Here is a 15,434-nt window from a genome sequence, read left to right as displayed (position 1 = left end):
GCAACAGAAGCCACTTTACTCCAGTTCCACTAGCACTAGCTTCCCAATTATTTCCAGGTGCTATTCAGTGATGGTGATCTATAAAGCCTTTTATGGCCTAGGTCTTCTCTCCATCTGTTTCAGTGGGGAAACTGGGATTGGCTGAGGGGCTGAAGTTCATGGTGCTGGCACTCAAATGTCATATGGCTAGCCTAGGTCCTTGATTGTGGCCTACATGTGACATACAGAATGGATCCAGAAGCCCAAATAAATGTAACAGAAAGGAGATGGTTGAAGTATAAAGCTAAAGGTGAGATTGGAATTGATTCTTCACTGTAAGATTTTAATCCTGGGCCAGTGCATTAGTGAGATACAGAGGCAAGGCTGTAAAACAGAGCTTAGAATTTCACTGAGGAAGATAACTACATGTGGGTTTACACACACGAGATGCTTGGGCCATGAAAGGTGGTCAAGAAGACACGTGCCCTAGACTCAGAATAACTATTGAGAAACCTGGCCCAATCATGCAAGAGAGAACTGAATCACATGAAGATGTGATCACAGGAGCGGTGTCTCCGAGTGATCCTGATGCTATACAGACCAACAAAAAAGTTCCAAGACTAGAAAAAGAGCAACAAAACATAAGACATTCAAATGAGAGCCAACAGCCAGGTTTGCTCCTTTAACTGTAGAGACAAAAAAGCAGGCAGACTCAAAACTCTGTACTATCTGCTGAGATGGCAGGAACCAAATTCTTCATCAAACTGGCTGCAGGGGCAGGGTTTGGCAGCTATCCCTGGCCATAAAGCTTTGAGATTTACATTTTCAATGCACCAGTTGGCTGTTTCATGAGGTTGCCTTTCAGGATATACTTGGCACCAGGAAGTATTCTTCTGCACAATGTGCCAGGTGCAGGAAGGTGTCTCAGGAGTGAAAATGTACATTGATACCATCATAATGTGGAGCAGTTCTACTCCTGAACTTCATGAACAACTCTAGAGGGGACTGGAAACCACAAGAAGAAACAACCTTCAAGTGAATAAGGCCCAGGTATCCATTTTAAGTTACTCAAAGTGAGCAGAGATGACGACCACAAAAAGTGGCAGACTTAAGATTCAAGCACTAGTGAATATGCGGAGACCCAAAGCTAAAGGAATTCTGAGACTGCAAGGCATGTTTATTTAGGTCCGGAAGCTTGTACCCACCTATGCACCTCAAAGAACTTTCAATAAAACAGCTTCACAGACATACGGAATAGGGCTGGAGGGCAGAGTGTGTCAGAATTAAAGGATTAATAACATTTACTGACTGTAGCAATGCTTTGACACATGGGAAGAGTCTCTAAAGAGGTTTCAAAAGCAGTGGGCTTAAAGGCTGCCTATAACAAGTATGACTGGCAGAAAATGTCCAAATCAAAAGCTGCTAGACCTTCCATTTCACTATACAGTTTGACTAGAGAAAGTTATGAATCTTCAAAGCTGAAATGACCCATAACCACTGATTATGGTCCACAAAAGGACATGGAGAAGTGTAACCCAGGATGCAGCCATTCCTTTAAGTATCATGACCCTGAAGTTCCAGCAAGGGTATTGCTTAGAAATTGCATATGCTCCCTTCGCTGACCTGCAGGCAAATGGCCTAGAACAATAGTGATAGTACACATGAATATGATAGAAGTATCCTGAGCAGGAATATGAGATGAGCTAGTGGGGAAAATAGGCCAAGGATAAAACCCTACAAACCTTAACTATTGGTAATAAATGGAGAAATCTATTCTTCCAATCTACAGATTCCTAATTTATAAATGAGGTTTCATAATCATTCCCAGAAAAGACTGAAAAGGACAAATAATCCTTCCCATAGTGACAAGGAAATATTCAGACAAACATAGGAAGGGCAACTGAGAGTGCTGTCTACAGCTTTCCTTTTTAGAAATTGTATTCTGGCCAGAGCTGAACAGTGACACTGAAAAAAATGGAACATGGTGTGAGGTACAGAGAAGCATAGCAGAAATAACCTGCGATACAGAATGAACAACTTGCACCTCTAGAGGACAAAGTCTGACCAGGTTTTGTTTGTCCTGAGAAAACATGACCACCTGATCAGAATGGACTGTTTGCAACTTTTCAGAAATATCAATACTTAAACATACCACAGCTTGTGTGACCAGGTCCAGAAAATCAAGTTTGCACATCAGGAATGCCATTAATTGCCAAGGACTATAGTAATGGAGAGGGGACCACACATTAAGAATAGGGAGCGTTTCGAACTTACTGGCATCTGACTGTTGGTATGACAGTATGAACTATCTATAAACAAACAGATTAGCAGAATATGGAACCTATGTAGTGAAGAATTTACTTAAGAAACAAACCATCTATGCTTACATCTGCTGGTGATTTCCCCACAGTGCAGAACTCTGTACAAACATCTGTGTTTATACTTGTTTACCAGCACAATACAATTAGGTCTTGACAAACTTCTGATGTTGGTGGAGATCTGACCAATCAAAATGGATACAAAACTATAATGGAGTCAAATGACCTTTATCATAATTGGTTGATCCAGTTTGGGGCTGTTAGATTCCTAAAATGATTTCTGGTTTAAAACAGATACAGAAGCCTGTTGAAATGTTCAGACCTAAATGTTTGGATGATGTTAAACTACAGCCCTATAGTTGTTAGAACTTGTTCCAGCCCACAGCTGAATGGAATATGAGCTTTACTGTGCAGTTTCCCAAGGTCCTGCCCCTAATCAACACTGCCACACTTCGGGGTTGCATGTGATGCTCTAAAAGAGCCAAACAGGAACTAGTTGTAGACACAGATTTCAAATACAGCCAGATTAAACCACAACAGCACCGCCACTGTACTAACTACATTATTTCTTAAATATATGTTATTTGTCTATGCAAGTGTTTTCTATTACCCACACCCCCAATCATCACAGCATGTTAGTGCCTGCCACATGAAATCAATAACAATCGCAAAGCCCTTCTGGGAAAGCCTACTTTGGGTTAGTAGTGAACTATGGAGAAGGCTGCTGTATTCTGAGAACGGGGCAACCTGTGCTTGGCTGCGCTGGCTGGTCTGGGAGGCCCAGTGAGCCTGCTTGGAGGAAGTAGTTCAAGAGTCTGATGGTGATCATGTCTCTTAGCTACCACCTGAGCTGCCATGGTCCATGCCTCATAGTCTCGAGGGGTGAGAGTTGCTACTGTGGAACCCAGAGCCAGCTGGGAAAACTGTTTCCATCTATAGTGGGAGAGTGACAGGGGTAATCAACATACACCAACCATCCCATGGCTAATGTATCATGCCCAGGACTCTTCGTAGCACTTGGTGCTGTTGCTTGTTGCAGATGGGGCTTAAATTTACAACCCACCCCCTCTCTTTTCCCCATACTTTGTGCACTTGTACTTTTGTAGATCGATCAATAAAGTTGATGAGCAGCTGAGCACTTTCTTTTGGGTCTGTAGCAGGCCCAAGCAGGGCCCTATGGAACACTTGCTGCAGCTGGTGTCTGTGTGGCAGGGCTGCTTGACACTAGGATTGAAGCATCACGACAGGTGCAAGTGCATGGAAACCGTGACCCACACCCCAGCAAGCTGGCGCAACAAGCCATGTCTGCCCCTCGTCCCCTGCATTCCTGCTCAGTTTACTGACCTAGCCCAAGGCCATAGCCATTCAGTGCTGGACACTGCCTTTGTCTGACCAAAGGTCAGGCTGTGTTTTTAACTAGGGCTGCCTCAGCTATTTCTAGGACAGTTGGACTCTGCCCATGTGCAGAGGGGCAGCAGAAATCAAATGAACTGGCAGCCAGGTTAATGGGCAGAAGCTGTGCAGGTGAAGTTCTTTTTTTGCCAACAGCATCAGCTGCCCCAGGGCAGGCTGTAACGTGGACGGTGAGAGGTTGATCAGAGGCACTTCATGGAAGGGACTATGCCAAAGCTGGAACTAAAACCATGGTACAGGCCCCAGCGTCAGATCAGTGTGGCTGGGTAGAAAAATCCCTGGAGGGGGCAGCAAGGAGAGAAGAGTGGAGCAGGGATTAATCAAACCACAATGGGCTAGGAAAGGCAGCGAGCAGCAGGACAATAAACTGACAATAAAATAAGGGGGAAAACCTGCAAGCTGGGATTCAAGCCACCAACCCCCAATCACCCAAAAGATTTAAGTAGTGCATGTGAGCAAAGGAGCAACCCCAGTCCTAGTGCAGTGCTGCCATCAGGGAGAGGGGCTGGAGGACAGTCACGCAGCAAGAGACTCCATGTTTGTACCAGGCCACCCAGGCTCTGAGTGAGAGGCCAAGCAAAGGATGAATGGAAACGGTGTTTTCAGAACAGAGTGACCAGACACTTGCTGTTGGGAAGGGGACAGTGAAAGGAAATCAGGCATTTAGCGTGACATATCTTTAAGAGGTCTCTGAGCTAAGCAAAGTCTCTAATGAGCATTTCCTGGCCAAATTTCAGGCCCTTTATCCTTCTTGACCTCCCTGCCACTTTCAGTTCTGTCAACTGCAGCCTCTTTCAACCTTGGCTGGCCTCTACTGATTGTCCCCCTACCTCTGATTGTGTCACTGGGCCACCCTTTTCCCCACGGCATCTCTCACTGGATTTGCAGATTCATGTCTCCCTTTGTCAAAGCCTCCATCTCAGCCCATCTAGCACTCACCTCACTTTCCCTTTTCCACTAGCAACATTCCTGTCCCATCATTCTCCTTGTCATTTGGGGCCATAAATTGCCCTCTTCAATATCTCCCTCTCCCTGCACATCTAGGCTGTATCCAGATTCTGCTACTCTTTCCTCCAAGATCGCTCTGCATCCCATTTGTTGGAACTCTCATGCCAGCCCTTGTCATCTGCTACCTTGATTAGTGTAACTCCTTCCTTTGTGGATTCTGTGCCAGCCCCCATACAGAACATTGCCACCAAAATAATCTTCCTTGCCTATTACTCTGACCATATCATTTCCCCTGGTTTGAATCCTCCTGGCTGCGCCTTCTGCAACACAGAAAATTCAAGCTTGGTCCTGACCAATTCTATCCCTTCCTACCTATCTGCAGGTGCCTCTAATCTCAACATCCCATTTACTTGGTATGGAACATCCATAGATCTGTGAGGCTACTCTCTCCACTCAAATCACTCCTAAAGACCCACTTCTACACTGCTGCTTGCAAGAAACTAAAGGACTAATGATGGTGTACTTGGGGATAACATTTTAAAAGGTTAACTTTGTTATTAAAACATCTGTACATTTACTGCTTTCACCTTTTTACCTGTATGTTACATTCCTGCCCCCTGCTGCTTGCTCAGCCGTTGGGGTGGGCACTGTGCCTTCTTCCTTGTCTGGAAAGTACCTCACACACTGGCTGCTGCTGGAAAATGGGGTGGAGGGTAGATTTGGGGAACTTGGAAGGATGGGGAGATCTCTTTCCCCCTAATAAAAGATTTGGAAGGACTGAGTTTGAAAACAGATGATGGTCTTGTGGTTAGGCCACTAGGCAGATTCTCAGGAGCTCTGGGTTCCATCTTTGGCTCTGCCACAGTCCATATGACCTTGATCAAGTTACTTATTCCCTGTGCTGTAGTTCCCGTCTACACACAGAGATCACTTTACTTCCTGTGCTCCTGAGGGGAGGGGTATTGTGAAGCTCAACTACTAGGATGATGTGGACTACTGAAGTGCCTACGCAACCATATTGCTCTGGAGTTGCTGCATCCAGCTCTAGGAATTGAGTAGCCATTCTGGTTGAAGGAAAGAATCTCTGTACCTGCTCTCACAACAACCATCCTCTCCCCTCTAAAGCAGTTCATTTGATGTTGGCCTATTCCTCCAGTTCTGCAATTAAAGCCCCTGAACAAAGGAAGGTGGATACAAAAATTGTATTTAAAAGGCTGACAGTTTCTACAGGTCTTGTCAAACTCTGATGCTCATGATTCATAGACCAAACGGGATCTGGCCCAGGACTGCAGGCAGAAGTGCAGAGCCCATCCTGCCTCTCCTGCAGCTCAGACTGGCCTTTCTCCCCAAAGTCCAATCAACCTCCCTTCAAGGAGCATGAAACCATTGCTTGAGTCCAAGTGTGTGACAGAGCCAGTTCCTTTGTTGGCTGTTGGCACAGCCCATGCTCTGCTCATTGTTTGCCTCCTTGAAGTGAGTTACCCGAGTAGACTGTCCTGACTCTGGTCCCTGAGCTGCCCCCAACTGCCCTGAATGCAGCTCTAAGAAGATTCGCACAAGGCCCTGGAGGATAGTGACATAGTGATTGGAAACGAGCATGTTGCTTTCAAAGAGATGATCATGAAGGGATGGGAAAAGTCCTGGCTCCTCACTCACATCTGTTAAGATGGCCAGCTCTAGCACTAAGCCCCAACTCCGGTGCTGCCTGGAGTCTCCAAAGAATGGTGTGGAAAGACTAAAGATCTTCTCCGCCCTGCGGATCACCCTTCGAACAGACTCTGCAGGGAGGCACTGCCTTCCTCTGTTCTCCACGCACATTAGGGCACTGCCTGCAGGCTCCATCCCAGAAGGGGACATCAGAGCAGCTCGACATTCAGCGCAGGTGAGGAGTGGCAGCAGTTTCTGCACTACACAGCGGGAAACATAGGTGGTTGTGTCTTCCTCTAGCTGTGAAAGAAGGGATGGAGCTAGGTCTAGGGCACTGGAATCCTGCCTGAAGCCTGGCCACCAGTGATCCAGCCAGACTTGCCCCTTTCCCAGTGGCCAAGAGGCCTGAAGCTGGAGGCTGGCCCGTCTGCTCAAGGACACGTCCAGCAGATTAGGTGTATTGAGTCCCAGCCCAGCAAGACCCTTGCACAGGACATGTCTGTATGCGGACTGGAAAGCCTGTGCTGTGGTAGCCCCTCTTTCCCCACAACCCTGCCGAATGGCTCCCCAGCACCACTCCAGAGGGTCCAAGCTCCACCAGCCTGTGAGCAAATATGGCACAGGCCTGTCTTCTGCCACCAGATAAGTTTTTGCCATCCACTGCAAGCTGCGCAGGTTTATCAGGAAGCCCAGAAACCCCCAGCGATGCCTGCTCAGTCCTAGCAGCTCCCCAGTGCCATTGCGCAGCTTCCGTAGCAGGTTCTCATAATCGTTGCAGAGGTTATTGACCGAGTCATAACTGGCAAGGGACAGTGGTGCTTTGGGCCCTTTACCATGGATGCTCCGACTGCTGCACACATCAAACATTGCACTGAGCAGGGTGATAAAGTGCGATGTGACTTCGTGCCCCAGAAACTGGGACAACCCTAGGCTGGCTGCAAAGTGCAGGGCCCGGGCTGTGCTCTCACTGAAAAGTTGTGCAGCACCGTTCCCCCACACCCGCTGCCCATCCAGGCTGACCCCACCAACCTCACGGGCAGCCTGGAGCACTTCTTGCTCCTGCAGAGCCCCTAGGTGCAGGAGGTAGTCCCAGCAGATGGCCTTGCTGCACACCTGGAGGCTGCCATATGCCTGCAGTGTGTTATGAACCAGCGTGAGCAGGTGGCATGGGTCAAAGAAATATGCGATTTCCAGTGCAGGGTTTGCAGGGTGGAAAAACGTGGATTTTACAGAGACTCCATCCACGAGCACTCCCAACCGCTTAGCTGTGTCCACATTGGGGGCTGTGGCATCTGAAGTAACAGAGACCACCTGCAGGCCAATGCTGTAGAGTTTGAGGATACAGTGGCGCAGGAGCTGGGACTGCACGTCACCAGTGAGCGTGGCAAGGAGGAAATAGCCGAGAGGAGCCATCCAACGCCCCTGGAATCCTACTGCCACAAGCATGAGGGCTTCTCCTGCTGCTGGCACCTCATCTGCATCATAATTCCCAGCACCAAAGTCCACCAGCCCCTGCATGCTGTTGGTGCACTGGTCATACTGGATTCTCCTCTCCAATGGCATCGCACCAATGAGCAGAGAACAGGACTGGAAGTCTTTGTCCCTTGCCTGTGATCTCTCTGCCAATGCACTAAAGGCTTGCTGGCTGAACCCTGGCCTGTAATCTGGGTTTGAGAGCCACCTGCAATAGAGAACACAGGGGAAAATTACTGGGGAGGGAAGCTGCAAGGCCCATAGTGTGATAGGAATAGGACGTCCATTGGCAAGTGACATAGCTTTCAGAGAATTCAAAAGGTGAGGATGCTGCCACACAGGGGAGGGGATTCTTCCCATGGGATTTGAGGGGGAAGAGACATGAGCTGGTGTCTAAGGCAAACTCCCCCATCCTTGTCTTCCGCTCTGAAGACAGGAGAAGCAGAAGCAGCCTGATGCTAAGCTCTCTTCCTTCTCTCACTGGTATTCAGACACCAGGCATGATCCTCTCACGTGTTAAACCTCTTTCATTTAACCCTCCTTGGGCTCGCCTCATCTGTCCTGCCCTCTAATCCCTAGAACTGTCTTTCTGGTTTATTTGCCCTTTTTCTTTCCGTTCTCTTCTCAGGTGTGGGGCTGAGAGCTGCTCTTACTGTTCTGCCTGGCCCAGTGCTATGGAAAGTGGCACAGTAACTGCTTCAATATCAGATGCCATTTGCCTAGAGATGCATCTGAATGTAGCAGCACAGTATCCCAAAACATTTTCCACCCCACCCCATTGGTTCTTCAGGCTAGCCACACAGCCCCCTCCAGTTTATACCTGTGTGTCCTCTCCTCTCCCTGGGTGTAAGGATGTCTGTTATTCAGTCTGATGCATCTTGATGTCTTCAGCTAACACTATCCCAGCCTCTTCAGCTGTTTGCTCCCCCATCTTTCCTATGTATCTGCATCAGGATTGTCAGTAAATCTGATCCCACTTCAGCCTCTAGGTGATTAATGAAAACACTGGCTAGAAAGCCTGGCTCTGCTCCCTGCTGTTTCCCCTCTTTGCTACGGATCCCTTACTTACCTCACCACTTTGTGGCTCTCTATTGATCCCTGTGCAAAGCCCCACTGGTGTCTTGCAGCTCATTAATGGCACTTGGAGGCTGATAATCCCTCTTCTTATTAAGCCTAGTGTCTGCCCATTATTTATCCAAATGTTTCCATATCAACTCCCTGATCCTCAGCCTAAATAACTGGCTGGCAGGTTCCTGTTTCTCCCTTCTTGCCCCTCTTGGAGACTGAAACAATGGTTCTCTGGCCTCTAGCCCTGCCCTCTGGAATAGATGAAGATTGCTCTCATAACTCCTGCACCTTGTTCTCTTGGTTTTGTACGTGTTGCCTACTGCTGTAGGTTTGGCTTGATTTACCACACTCTCCCAGGAGTCCTGAAAGAGATTCCAGACCCCTCTGCAAGACAGCAGGGCCCAGTTCCAAGACCTGGCCTCTTGTTGCTGAGCTGGGAGGTGCTGGGACCTCCCTCCCTCAGCAGTCTTTTAATCACATCTTCCTAGCCTGCTCTGTGGATTAAGAGGATCAAGAGGCTCTGTAGACTTGAGCCCAGTGCTGGTGGAGGTTTCCTAATAGCTCTGTTCAGCAGTGGAGGGTATGATGCACGTAGGAGAAACGCACATGTGCAAGGTGGTGGGTTCTGGCAGCTGGAACGTCTTCCCCACACACTCGTAGGCCTTGGCTGAGAACAGGTGAAGCGAGACAGCAAAGTTGCGCATAGTGGCTGGGTAGCTCCCACGCTGGGTTCCTTCATAGCGCAAGTCGAGCTGCAAGTCTGCTAGAGCAAAGAGATGGGTATTGGGGATGGGGCAGAGAGTAGGGTGAAAGCCCCCTGGGCTGGGTCTGCAGAATGTAGGTACCCTTCCCTACTGCAGATCATGGCAGAGAACAGGGATGAGGCCCTTTCTTTGGGGTATACTCAGGGCCCTAGTAGGTACAAGAGCCTCTCCTTAGAACTCACAAGGGGGGGGGGGGCAAAGTGGGTACAAAAAACCCTCCTCTGAGTTCGCTGCCATTGATGGGGGAGGGACAACATCTAATGATCTATAGGAGAAGAAATGTGCTGTTCACAGGCTGGTACTTCCCAAGGCAGGAGCCAGGTCTCACCCCCTTCACTATGCTGACTCCCACTGTGAGCTGAGCGCTAGAGCAGGACAAGTCTTGTTATTTCACACATGGTCTCTGAAAGGACAGCGAGCTACTTGTCAGTATTCCCAACCCCTCAGTTACCGTCCCCCTTCTGTACCAGTAAACTGGGCTCTCAGCATGTGCTCCGTGTCCTCACGGAGGAGGTGTTGCTCCCGCAGGCTCTCCAAAACACTCCGCAGCTCCAGCCGATAGTAGGTGAGGCGCCGCTGGGCTGCATCCTGCTCCCGCTCGCTCCCTAGCATGGGACTTGGGGACAGAGGGGATTTTGTTCTGCCCTCCAGCAGGCTGTACTGGTGCTCAGCATGGATGAGCTCCACCTGCAGAGACCCAGAGGAGCATCAGTCACCCTTCCAGCATCTTACCTGTTCCTGTATTCCTGCTGGCCCAGCTTGTGGTCTTCCCATCCCAGTCACTTATGAGAGCCAAGGATATTTTCACATAGTTTGAGAACTTAATTTTTAAATCCATCATAATTGCCCATCATTCTCCTCTCCCCTCCCCAATTCCTGTTTTAGGCTGATTTCCTGCCAGAGGCCAGCCTGAGTGCTGAGATCTATGAAGCTGAGAGACAGGAAGCGTCCCTGTTACTGCCGTCTCCACCTCTGTCATACAAAAGTACACCCACGTCATGGGCAATAAGTACTGTCTTAACTGTATGCCCCATAGGATGGGAGCCCTAGGCGTGTGGCATCAAACCTGGCCCTGGCTCCCAGTGGCATTTCTACTTACCACTTTAGCTTGAGCTGGAGAGACATCTGCTGGTGGAACAGACTCACTAGCGCCTACTGTTGGTATATTGGCACCCATGGCTTTAAGGGATCTTTGTGGACGCTGCCCTCTGACTGATTTCTGTGTGGGGTAGAAGTTCGGATCATTCAAGCAGCAATAAATTCATGGCTAATAAACATGTGACCCATGGGCAGGGAACAGGGACTCTCAGGGTACATGGTTGACACTGATCTTAAGAGGCACAGGCAGGAGCGACAGACCTGGGAGGCTCAGCCATTGGGGAGGCCAATGCAGAGGAGGGACTCAGCCAACAGGGCCACAATCCCAATGCTATTCATAATTCTCTGCATTGCTGGAACACATCAATTCAGCCTCCCAACCCCCTGGAGATATTTATTACCCCCATTTTACAAACAGAGAAACTGAGGCTCAGAGAAGGAACGTGACTTGCCCAAGGGGTCCCACGCTGAGTGACTGGCAGAGCTGGGAACAGATCCCACAGGTCCTGACTCTCCTAGTCCTCTACTTTAGTCACAGAACCATCTTTTCTCCTTTACTCTGTAAATCCACTGTCAGCTGCCCTGGCCCAGGTTCTGGATACACCTAAAGAGTGATGTAGAAACCCCAGAGGGTTGTAAGCTGCTGGAAGGACAGGAGCCGTGCTGAAGAGGCGTTTGCTTGCCAGCAGGGCTAAGAATGATTAATAGGGAGACCAAAAATGATTGCTTGATCACCCAATAATCCCCCTCCACAATCATCCATTCTCCCTATAAACATCGGCCTTAGCCTGTTCTAAGATCTTTACAGTACTGAGCCTCACCTCCCTGATCCGCTGATCATTCCCCTAACATCCAGCCTAAAACTCTCTCTCCCTTGCTCTCATTCACATTCTCTCTCTCTCACACACACACACACTCCTTAGATGAAACAACAGCCTGAAGCTATCATCAGAGACTGGAGAGGCTGCTCCTGCCTCCAGCTAATCTCCTTCCAACACTACTTAAATGTCTCTCTTGTAGCTTTCTTCCAATACTTTAAGCAGCTTTGTTGCCATTCTCTGTTTTCTCTCTCTTCCCTGAGTTGCACTGGCTTTTTCCAGGGGCAGCTGCTCCAGGGCTTTGGTGAACAGCAGCATCTCAAGAGCTACCCACTTATTCTGCTTAGCTGGACAAAATCCTCTGACTAAGTGTTTTTGTAAGCTTGGGGTAGATTCCATCCCCATTCCTCCATTTCACCCTTTGCTCCTGGCCTCTGAAGCTATTGTCTCTGATTAATTCCCTGCTTCCTGCACAGGATTCTTGGATTTCCTCTTTACCAGTCATCTTTATAGTGGAATCTCAGCTCAAACACCTATTTACAGTGGAATTTTCATGCTGGGAAATGCCCCCAACCATATGTCAAGCTTCAAGAACAAACCTGGTCACCGTTCACTTGTTTTCCTTCATGTAATGGATACTGTTTGAGGCCATTGCTTCCTGAGCGGGGCTGGAAAACAGCAAGGAGAACTTAGACTGGGAAGCTAAAACTGGCTCATGATCTGCTTTAGTTGCAGTTTGGAAAGAGGTGGAGCTCTAAACACGGAGCAGAGACAGAAGCCAGATGCAATGCAGAGGGACCTGGAAGTCAGGGGCAAGGCACTATCTGTCAGTTTGGAGCTCAGAAACTTGTCATTGAGAGGCTGATCATCTGATCAGGCTGAGATGTGAAAGAAACAGCTGCAGGAAACCGAGAGCTGCTCAGTAATGCTGTGACACTGATCACTTCCAGGGAAGAGTCGTAGGCAAGAGATCTTTCCTCCACCAGTAAAGGGAACATAAAGGAGTTGAATATTTCTACTGCCAGCAACTCACTATTCCTGCTGCTTTCACGGAAAACCAGTAGGTAGGATCAGAAGGTATCACCCAGAGCAGAGAAACTTTGTCAAGAGCTGGGGTCATCAAGAGACAGGAAGCCTTGCAAGGAACTTGATGGAGAGAGACTGGTAAAGTTGTTCTTGTTGGAGCCTAGAGGCCCTGCTACTGCAGCATAGCCCGTGTGACCGCACAGTAAATCTAGGCTAGCCAAAGAGATTCAAGTGTGTAGTGCCTCCTTCCATACTCTCCTTGGGAATATGACATATGCAGTGGCAAAGTATGGCGCTGACTGGTGCTGGATAGTTGTTCTGCTTAAGTGAGCTTAGAAGGTATCAGTGCACTGTCATTTTATGCTGAGTTAGGAACGTACAAATTGTCACATTGGATCAGACCCCAGGTCCATCTAGTTCAGTATCCTGTCTCTGATAGTAGCTAGCACCATATACTTCTGAGGAAGGTGTAAGAACCCCGCAGAAGGCACATGTAGGGTAATACATACATCTGCCTCCCATGTCAGGTCTCACCGGATCCCTAATAGGCAGAGATTAGCTGAAGCCCAGAAGCATGAGGTTTAATATCTCTTCCAAAACTTTTATCATTAACTATAACTCTTGATATTCTTGTCATCCATATAAATGTCCAATCCCTTTTCGAATCTTGTTAAATTCCCGACTCAACTAACTCTTCTGTCAGTGAAATCCAGTCTAATTTACATGTTGTATGAAAAAGTATTTCCTCTTTTACTGGTTTTGAATTTCCCATCTTTTAAAGTTAATGGATTATCTCCTTGTTCTTGTGTTATGAGACAGGGAGAACAGAAGTTCTCAACTTGTCTTCTCTTGACCATTCATTATTTTATATACTTTTATGATGTTCCCTTTTATTCATCTTCTTTCTTAGTAAACAGCCCCAATCTCTCTTCATTGCAGAGATACTCCATGTCCTTGATCATTCTTGTTGCCCTTCTCTGAGCCCCCACTAGTTCAGCAATATTGTTTTTGAGATGGAGTAACCCCTACTGCACTCCCCATTTTATATAAAGGCATTATAATATTATTTCCTATCCCATTCCTTATTCCTTCTCATTATGATTTTCTATTCAAATAAATTCCCTTCAGTTTTCATAAGGAGGCTGGCAGACTCTGACCTTGACTCTATGGTTGGGCTAAATGAACAACTCCTAGGCCATTGCCCCCTGGTGTTGGCACAGGAGTGTTGTGGTGGCATCCCTGAGGATATGTCTACATTGCAATGTAAGCTGAGAGTTAGTAGAACTCGAGATAGCAGACCCTGGATTTGTTAACCTAGGGCTTGAGTGTCTACACTCATTTGTAACCCCAGATTAGGAATTGCTGAACCCTGGGTCGAGCCTGGGGCACCAGCATTTACATTGCATTATGCAGGCCCAAGTCCAACCATCCATATTGCAGACTTCCTAGTGCCCTCCCAAAATGTGGCCCCTCTAGCCCTTTGTTCACGCTGAATTTGTCTGTCCACCAAATTGGACTGTCCAGTGGGATTGTGAATATTTTGGCAGACTCCCAGAGTACAAGTCCAATGGGGCTGCATCCGAGAAGTGGCAGCAATGTCGACCAGGAGTTAGGTTGACCTAACTATGGCTCTCAAGGCATGACATTTTTCGTATCTCTGAGCAAGGTAGCTAAGTCTATCTAATTTTAAGTGCAGACCAGTGACAGCATCCACAAGAAGGCTAACTTACACACGTTGACTTCACACCTTTTTTTGATACACCTTACCTTTCCTGATTGTCCCTGTACAGATGTGACCTAAACCTGTTTCCACTTGCAATGTGCAAGTTTGCAAATGTGCAGATTGCAAACTTGCAATGACTCAAGCCTCTTTTCACCTTTATACCAGATACTGCAATGAAACCCCCCTTGCTGATGCCACTCAGCACTTCTAGCTAGTTCCAAATGTGTCTGCCCCGTAGATGGGGCAGAAGGGAGCATGTTACACCCAGTTTCCTGTAGTTGTTCTGGTGCCTGTGCACTGTCAGGTATTAAGTGACCTCCAGCGTCCTTTGCAATTTGGCTCCTAGGCACCAGACAGAGATCACTCCTTCTGATTCCAGAAGCTGAGACCAGCTGGGGTGCTTTTTTGCAGACCATTTTTAGATTTGAACACATGGGGGCTGCTGGCTGGGTGTTCTCAATGAGAGAGGTCATGCATGTACAGTGCTAATCTTGTTTGGAGTCCACAACCTGCAAGCTGGGTAAGATGATACTTCATTGATGTGATGTTTGGTGCTTCCATCACTATTTTGCATAATGCCCATTATGTGTGGGCTGTAAGGATAGAGTGTCAAGGGCAGTAGCTTCCTTCTATGCCATCAATTTTAAATAATCTCATTATTATAATCTGATCTCTAATCTAATCTGATCACCTGTGGAATGGAGGAATCAGTAGAAGTAATGACATAGACAGCACTCTCATCCCCCCACAATCACTGATGAATGCCTACAGCAGAAAGGAGAAAGAGAAGGAGGAGGACACATTGTATTAGTGTGAGCTCAGCCCCCCTGTGCCAGAATAAAAAACAGTCCTAGAAGAAACTCAGCAAGACGACATTACCTAGGATGAGATCAATGAAATGGTTTGCCTAGGATAATGTGCTGAGGATTGAAAACTGGCTGGTGCATCATAAAAAGGGTAATAAACATCAGGGGCTCAAGCTGCAGGGAGATGGTTAGTGCAGCACTGCAGGAAGCACAGTTAGATTTGATCTGGATCTGATACATCCAGTCAGACTTATACTGGGAGAGAGTACTGGGGCAAGTGATAACAGTTAACACAGCCTCAGGGAGGAAATGGATGGAAGGCCAAGTCTTAATTTGCAATGAAATATGGGGCT

Source organism: Emydura macquarii, unplaced genomic scaffold (genome assembly GCF_026122565.2).
Source record: "Emydura macquarii macquarii isolate MOO-44397 ecotype Brisbane River unplaced genomic scaffold, CSIRO-AGI_Emac_v2 contig_1876, whole genome shotgun sequence".
In the NCBI taxonomy this organism is placed as follows: Eukaryota; Metazoa; Chordata; order Testudines; family Chelidae; genus Emydura; species Emydura macquarii.
Note: the sequence above shows the minus strand (reverse complement) of the source record.